General features: G+C 42.7%; 1 long non-coding RNA gene across 1 annotated transcript; it reads left to right on the plus strand.

Annotated features, from left to right (window-relative positions):
- Nucleotides 1–2,465: 2,465 nt before the first annotated feature.
- LOC123090591 (uncharacterized) lies at nt 2,466–7,607 on the plus strand. The gene is made up of 2 exons (XR_006442473.1): nt 2,466–4,603; nt 6,385–7,607. It is a non-coding gene; the product is annotated as an uncharacterized lncRNA (long non-coding RNA).
- Nucleotides 7,608–8,687: the final 1,080 nt, after the last annotated feature.

Consider the following 8,687-nt stretch of genomic DNA (forward strand, 5'->3'; position numbering starts at 1 on the left):
GATTGTTGCCTTCTCTCATAAATAAAAGAAGTCTACTCCCTCCGTTTAGGTGAGTAAGTCATCTTAGATTGTGCACCATGATCAAGGAGGAGGGAAAAATCAGAGACCTTAATGTTTATTTGCTAATTAATAGCATTGCATGCAATGAACTAACCACTGCATGTTGTGTTTCGTAGTCTCAAATCATTAAAAGCACGCACACCCCTCGTCTCTTATTGGTTGATATGTGAAGAAATAAGAAACGAGATAGAAGTTAATGCACCGCGCCTAAATGTTTTGGAATTATTTGATTTTCGTAAGATGACTTACACACCTAGACGGAGGGAGTAAATTAGTCTGAACATCATCGTAATCATAATAAATAGCATTAAGCTAGTACTCTCTTCGTCCGGAAATACTTGTCATCAAGATGAATAAAAAAAGATATATCTAGACATATTTTAATTATAGATAGTACATCTTTTTTGTCTATTTTGATGACAAGTATTTTCGGACGGAGGTAGTACGTAGACAATTAGTGTGGAACAGCACCTATAAAGCATGGCACACTATCCTCCCCTTCTGTCAAATTTTTGGGCTGGACACGTAGGCTATCCGCCATTTGTTCCGTGGATGTATTTCGAGCTAGTTGTATTTTCTTTTTTAGAAAAAAGCTTAATAAATTTCACAACTCCTGTTTTTGGACTTATAGTCGTACGGATTGTGTCACGGCTGTGTGGCTCAACCACGGTCCCTCGTGTATTGAAGCTCTTTTGCTTTTTGATTTTAACCCCGTAATTTTAAAATAAAATTTCCTTTTCACTTAGAACAAATGATTGGCGTGAGATGCTAAGTCACCCTCGCCACATATATATACGGACGCACTTGGACTTCAACAAACAATGGATACCTCCTTTAAAAAAGTAACAACAGAAATGACAAATCCCCAAAGCCCATGACAAACCCATCTTTTATTGCAAGTTTAGGGTCTCTTTGATTCAAAGGATTTTCATGGGATTTTTGAAGGATTAGAATCCTTAGGAATTTTCCTAACGTTTGTCGTTTGATTCGTAGGATTGAATCCTGTAGAATTTTTTTCCTAAGGATTCATTTGTACTACATTTCACATGAATTCTAACATCCACTCAAAGCTCTTGAAAGAAATCCTTTGTTTTTCCCGTGACACAATCAAACAAACACAAATCCCATAGGGATCCAATGGACATGCCATTCCGATCCTACATTTTCCCTATTCTTGTGCTTTTGCAATCCTATGAATCAAAGAGGCCCTTAGTTTTCTTTTGCAGGAAAATTTCCGATCTATTCATTCTCAATTATGGTACTATAACGGACAAATGAAATAATAAAAATTATATTCACATCCGTAGACCACCCAACAACGACTACAAGCACAGAAGTGAGCCGAAGGCGCACCGTTGTCATCGCCCCTCCCTCGCCGGAGTCGGGCAAAACTTGTTGTAGTGGACAGTTGGGAATGTTGTCGTGTTAAGATCCCATAAGACCAGCGCAACAGAACAACAACCGCCGCCGATGAAGAGTAGCATAGACTAAAAGAATCAAATCTGAAGACACAATAACAAAGACGAACGGCAAACAGATCCTAGCAAACCCACTAAAACAGATCTGCCGGAGACACATCTCCACATGCCCACCGACGATAGTAGAAGCACCACCGAACGGGTCCTAGCCGGGGAGAACCTTATTCCAACTTCAGGGAGTCGCCGCCGTCTTGTCTTTCTGAGCAGGACACAAATACTAACAAAACTAGAAGAAAGAACTAAAAACATAGCCCTCCCACCGGCAAGGGTCAGGATCCACTCTGCTCCCATGGCGCTAAGACCATCGGAGATAAAGCGGACCGATGACGACGCCGACAGGAGGCAAAGAAACCCTAGGTGTTTAGGTGAGCCAGAAATCCCCAATTCGCTCACCTTCTATAGCAAGTTTAGTTGACGCAAAGATGACAACTTTTGACAAGCACAACAACATCCCGACAGAAAAAAAACACTTAGGACAAAAATACCATGCTTACCAACTATTGTCAATTCTAGCAGATACTCCCTCCGTTCAGAAATACTTGTCAAAGAAATGGATAAAAATGGATGTATCTAGAGCTAACATATGTCTACATACATCCATTACGCCGACAAGTATTTTCAGACGGAGAAAGTATAAATTAAGGGCGGGACTATCTTTGCACTAGTTTAATGGGCGTTTTTGTGTGGGGGGGGGGGGGGGGGGGGGGGGGGGGGGTGTTCATTGTTAACCAATCCGAAAGTTGATACCTTGGAGCGTGGGCCCACCGAATCCCCACACGAACCCGTGCTTCCACTCCACTTCCACTTGATCTTCTATAAATGTTTACGCCACCACGCGGGGTACGTACATAATGTAATGAACTCTAATACTCCTATAATCCTCACACCCACTCTTGAGGAGAGACGAGAGAAATAATTAGAGGGAGGCTTGATGAGTGATGAGAGAGGCCATCAATCAATGGTGAGCAGTGTGGTGTGAACCCTAATATAATTGCGCCCATACGTGCGTCCAAAACCTCCCCTGTTTCCCCCATTTATCCATCTCCTCCTCCCCCCGCGTCTCCCTCGCAACCTCCATTGACGCTCCTTCCTCTTCCTCCTCATCTCTAACCGACCACCTTGATCGATCCACTCGCCTCTTCTTCCTCTCTTGAGCCGCTGCTGCGTGGCTGGCTAGGCAGAGGTGGCGTGCTAGATGGTCGCCGAGGCGGTCGGGTTCATGATGTCCCGCGCGGCGGACGGCGGGGCCATGGCGCCGGAGCTCGTCACCCGGGGCTTCCTCGGCGGCTGCCAGGCGCCCGCCGCCGACGACGACCCACGCTCTGTTTTCTCTCTTCGCGTGTTGGCTTTCGCTTCTTCCTCTTCCCTGCTCAATTGGGATTGGACCGGACCGTACGCACTCTAGTGGTTAATTAAGACTTCCAATTTGTCAGTCAATGGCTCGATTAGTCTCCTAGTGGAGTAATATCCATCCGCGCCGAACTAGTTTGGTCAGCAAATTTGACAGCGGAGCAGTAGTAAGTGGTTACCATTTGTGGGCTTTGTCATACAAGAGTGTGAGGTGAACTTTGAGCTTGAGGCTACGCGATTCCCATGTGCAGGAGCCTTTTCCGACTTGGTCTTTCTTTACCGTGGGAGGGATATGCATGAATTGTTGACCAAAATAGACTACTCCTACTACGTATTGTAAGCATTTTTATATCTCGAGTATCTGTCGTACAGTGAGTACTAGTAGTAGCAATTGTTCTCTATAGGTGGAGTAGATTGTTCGTACGTAGTTAATTCATCTTCGTCTGTCTGCCATGTTCCACCGGCAAGTTCAGATCTTGCCCAATAATGTAGCCTCACTTAAAGTCTTCACGACATGGCCATTAAAATCTCAACCATGCAAGCATTAATCTTTTACTGACTGCGGTGATTTCTTTGCGTGCCTGCCAAGGTTTCTAATTTCGAAAACAAAATAATTTTGGAGCCTATCGAAATATGCGAAATTTCGGAAATTTCGCTATTTCGAATTTTTCCTATTTCAAATTTAGCTTAATTTTATTAAATTCTAAAAAACTTAAATTCATTTGAAAAACTGTTTGAATCTGCATCGAAATTTTGGTGTTGATAATATTTCAGCCCCCCACTAAAATATGCTAAATTTCGGAAATTTCACCGAAATTTCGTTGAAATTTTTAACCCTGCGTGCAGCCCGGCAACGGCAAGCCGCCCGTGCAGAATCACCTGAGCCCACACCCGTTGGCCGGGGGGGGACCTCAATCTCTTCCCCTCCTCCGACACCGCCTTGGCACCGTTGCCGACGATGGCGCCGGCTGCGGACTGCGCCACCACGACCACGTACCACAGCGTGTGCACGATCGAGAAGGTCAGGATCGCGCTGGAACAGTTCGAGCGCGGCAAGCTGGGGCACCACCAGCAGCAACACGGCGGTGCAGGCGCGGGCGCCTCCCCGTCGTCATCCGTCAAGCGCTGCAGCGATGCCAGCGTCGTGGAGCAGGGCGACGGTTGCGACTCCCTGTCCGCCAGCGCCGGCGGCGGGGGCATGGCACGGAAAAGTGAATGGAACAAAAAAACTAAACAAATCAGTGCACTGACAATAATCGACCCAATAGTTACTAAGGTGTAATTTTTCTTTTTTTGCCACCATGATATCTCTAAGAAAATGGTTTATTCAATGGCAAAGTGACTGTCTCCCGAAAATAGAAAAAAAACGGATTTGCTATTTTATAGTCGAGTGTTTTTCAATTCGTTTTCACTCAAATCTTTGTCCATCCGTTCTCGCGCGGAGATTCGCGCTAGCACATCTGTTTTTCGGATTGGTTTTCTTTGTCGGGCGCGGTTTTGTTTTTGTCCCAGCCCGTTACTGCCGCGCCGGCCCGGCACCGCCAGGTTTTCTTTGTCGGGCGCGGTGTAGTTTCCCCTTTTCATCTGGGAGCAGAGAGCGAGAAGGAGGAACAGGCGCTCGTGGACGCGATTTTGTCTGTTCATGTCGATTCCGAGTTTCCCCACCGCTCGAGCTTGATTTCCCCTCCCTTTCTCTTCGATCCACGGTTGCCGCGGTTGGTTATTCTCGTCTTTCTCCCTCCCCCATCTGATTTTTGCTTGTTTATACCTGTGTAGCTTCCAGATCTGGGTGAGTCTTTTGTTAGGATTCATCGTAGGTGTATGTTGCTGCCGTTTTGTTTGTGTTTTTTTTGCTCTTTGTAGTTTTAGCGGTTGGTTCTGATTCGTGGCATGAGTAGTCCGGCATTTCTCCCCCTGTACTCGCCTGTGATGTATGGTTTCTTCTGTTAGTACTAGTCAATTGGTGTAGGCGCTGGTGGGTGGCTCGATTTTGTAGGTTGGTTTAGATCTAGGTCATGAGATGGGTGTTTTTGTGGTTAGGGTTGGTGATTTGCGCTAGTAGGTGGTCTCTGTATTGGTCTTTTTGCTCTTGTTGTTCCTGAACCCTCTTGAGTTTTTGTTGTAGATGTATGGCTTTTGGTAGGTTAGATGTAGGTGTTAGTTCCCTTGTTTAGGGTCTTCTCAGTGCATCGTATTTAGTGAGTTAGCTCTGCTTTCCATGGTTAGTATGTTGTTCTGCTGCATTTCCATGGTTTTATTTCACTTTAATCCCCATGTGTTCTAGCCGTGTAGGTGTTCCCCTGTGTATTAGCATTGTAGTTTTCATTATTTTGTCAGTGTTAGATCATCTCACTGAATTTTTGTGTGCTAGCTCTGTAGTGCTGATGTATTAGAGTGTAAGCACATGAATTACAGTGTAATTTAGCCCATAATTATAGTGTATTATACCCTCAGAATTACAGGGTAATTTAGCCCACAATTTCAGTGTAATGTCCATGTTTCTTTTTGTAATTGCAGTGTAGTTTACCCTAGAATTGCAGTGTAATTTAGCCTAGAATCTTTTTGGTATAATCCCGGTGCTTCACTTTTGTATTTACAGTGTAACTTTTACCAGAATTACAGTGTAACCCTCATGCTTCATTATGTAAGGGCAGTGTAATCTTCCCCTAGAATTACAGTGCAATTTTTCCTAGAATTTCAGTGTAATTTCCATGTTTAGCCTCTGTATTTCTTGATATTTGAGCTTCATTCTTGTTCAGATTTGCTTGAATAATTACAGTGGATTTTATCTCTGACTAGTGTGATTATTCTATGTAGTTCCTAGGTTATTTTCATTGGAATTCCCTAGTGTGATTATTCATTCCTTCACCGCCCCGTGTGTACTAGCACTGTAACAAGCTCTGGTTTGAATTGTTTTTATGCATGCCTTCTTCTGATAGGACTTGTGTTCTTTTATGCTGATAGGTTCGTCTCTGTATTCATGACTTCATCTGAGTTTGCTTGTATTTTCTGTACTTATTCTTTTCAGCTTTTGCTTGAATTATAGTGGATTAACTCTTTGAATTACAATGTAATACCTCTTAATTTATTTGTAATATTCCCAAGACTTGCAGTGTAATATATCACTGAATTACATTGTAATATACTCCAGATTTATGCTATAATATCTCTCAAAATTACATTGTAATTTAGCTCTGAATTGTACACTGTAAATTTCTGCGCTTTTTACACTGTAATTCCTGTAATTTTTCTTTGTTTGCCTCAGAGTTTCACTGTGTTATGACTGATTTTTACACTGTAATTCGTCTAATTCTCACACTATAATTCGTTTGATTCTCACACTGTAAGTCTACCCCAGAGTTACAATTTATTCCCTTCGGTTTTGCCCTGTAATTTTCAGCTTTCATTTTGCACTGTATTATGATTGGGATGCAAGTTGAACGAGGGTCCTGGGAATCGCCAGTTGTTTCCTGATTTTGTTCTTTTTCTTTGTCAGGTGCTTTGTGGTCCAGGAAAGGGAAAAGGAGCGTGGGCGACAGGTTCAAGAGGGTTTTGTGATAGTTGCATGGTTTTGTTTTGGTTAAGTTAGAACTGGGTCAGATTTTTAGCTGCCCGATCTATTTTTTTAGAAATGCAAACATAAAATTGTTGATGGTATTGGGATATACAGGTGTCAACATTTATTTATGATCTGCCCATTACCATCTCCCCCGTGTGTGTCGTTTCCTTTTCCTTTTCTTCCTTTTGACACTTTCCTCATTTCATTTGGGTGGTACGTACTATTTCCAAAGGGCAGAGGGGCAGAGGAGGTGCTCGAGCGGCGGAGGAGTCGAGGCGATTCCATCGGGTTCCTGGCGTTTCCGAGATCCCTCTCTACTGGAGCTTGTTTCCTCTTCGATTCCCTGCCTTCCTGGTTAGTTCTTCTTGTCTCTCTATCTTCTCGCGTGCGATTTGCCATGGTTGTGGTCGTGTAACTTCCAGATCTAGGTCTGGGGATTGTTTGTAGTAGTGTGTTTGTGGGTTTGTGTTCGAGATTTTGTTGCTGTTTGAGTATTTAGCGGTTGGTTCTGCTTCGTGGCTCGTGTAGTTTCATGTGGATCCCATGTGCTCACGTCAGTTGTTAATATTTGTGGATCCCGTGTGCTCGCGCTGCTAGGTTTTGGGTGTTCTCGTTTTGATCCTCTCGTTGTAACCGCGGTTTGGTTACTCGTTTATAATTTTTTTCGATTGATGTGTTGGTCCTCTGGTAGGGTTAGAGTTTGTGTTTTTTCCCGAGATAGGCGTGTCTCTGTGTTGAGTCTTCTTGCACATCCCCTGCAGTTGCAGCTACCATCTGGTAGGGTCAGGTTTTAGGTAGCAGTGCTAATTTGGGGTTGTAATTGTTTAGACCTAGGCGTGCACTATAATTGTCTAGCTTTGCTTTGTAATTCATGCCTTTTGACTGTAGTAGCTTTACTCTGTAATTTTCCTCAGTTTTGCACTGTACTCTGCAATAACCATGGCAATTATAGTGTAGTCATTCTGTACTTTTCATTGTAATTTCACCGAAAGTAGTCTGTAAGTAAGTACACTGTAATTTCCCTCAATGTACTCTGTAATATTCATGGTAATTACACTGTAATTTCCCTCAATGTACTCTGTAATCCATGGTAATTACGCTGTAATTTCCCTCAATGTGCACTGTAATATCCATGGCAATTACACTCTAATTTCCCTCTATGTACACTGTAATTTCCATATAGTATTTACACTGTAATTTCCCTGAATGCACACTGTAATATGCATGGTATTTACACTATGATTTCCCTATAGTATTTACACTTTTTTTGACAGAAATATAGTATTTACACTGTAATTTCCCTCAATGTACAATGTAATATGCATGGTATTTTCACTATAATATGCCAGTGTAATTTCCCTAAAGTAAACTGTATAATTGCTCTGTAATTCATGTGCTTTTTGCACTGTAATCTCCCATTTTCACTGTAATTCCTGTGCTTTCTTGATTGTATGCCTTGATTACTCTGTAATTTATGTCAGGTTTGCACTGTAATTTCTTATGTTTTTAGTGTAATTTGCATTAGTTTACACTGTAATGTGCCCTATTTGCATTAGTTTTACTTGCATTGTAACCCCCCCCCCCCCCTGTTTGCTCTGTAATTTCCTCTGTATATACCCAAGAGTTTAATTATAATTTTGACTGGTTTTTTGCACTGTAATTTGAGTGATACTTATACTGCAATCTCCCCTATTTGCCCTCCAGTTTTGCACTGTAATTCCCCCAGTTTTAGTTCAAGGCCAGCTGTTTGCTGCATTTTCTTCTTCTTTTAGTTGTCAGGTGTTCTGTGATCCGGGGTACGTGCTAGGGAGTTCTTGTTAGCCACGTAGTTGAGTTTCTGTTTCGGTTAGTTGAGAACCGGGCCACAATTTTAGCCCGACCCGTTTTTTGGAAATACAAACATACAAAGATAGGTGGTAATTGGACATACATGTGTCAACAGGACATTGGTCAGGAAATTTGAATGATATCCAATTGGAAATCAGTCAAATGTTAAATAGACAGTCCCAAAAAAAAGGCAAAGTGGCTGCGAAATTGACATCGTGTAGTTGTGTCGGACTGGTATCAGGCATCCGGCCAACAATCCAGCGTCCATTCAACATCCAATAGAGGGGATTGATCCATGGGAAACCAGCCAACACTTGGCAGTATTTAGGAACCCACACTTGTAGTTTTACGTGTACATGCAACAAGCTATGCACTAAGTACTCTCCACAGTACAAATACATTTAGAATAATTG

Source organism: Triticum aestivum, chromosome 4B (assembly GCF_018294505.1).
Source record: "Triticum aestivum cultivar Chinese Spring chromosome 4B, IWGSC CS RefSeq v2.1, whole genome shotgun sequence".
Lineage (NCBI taxonomy): Eukaryota > Viridiplantae > Streptophyta > Magnoliopsida > Poales > Poaceae > Triticum > Triticum aestivum.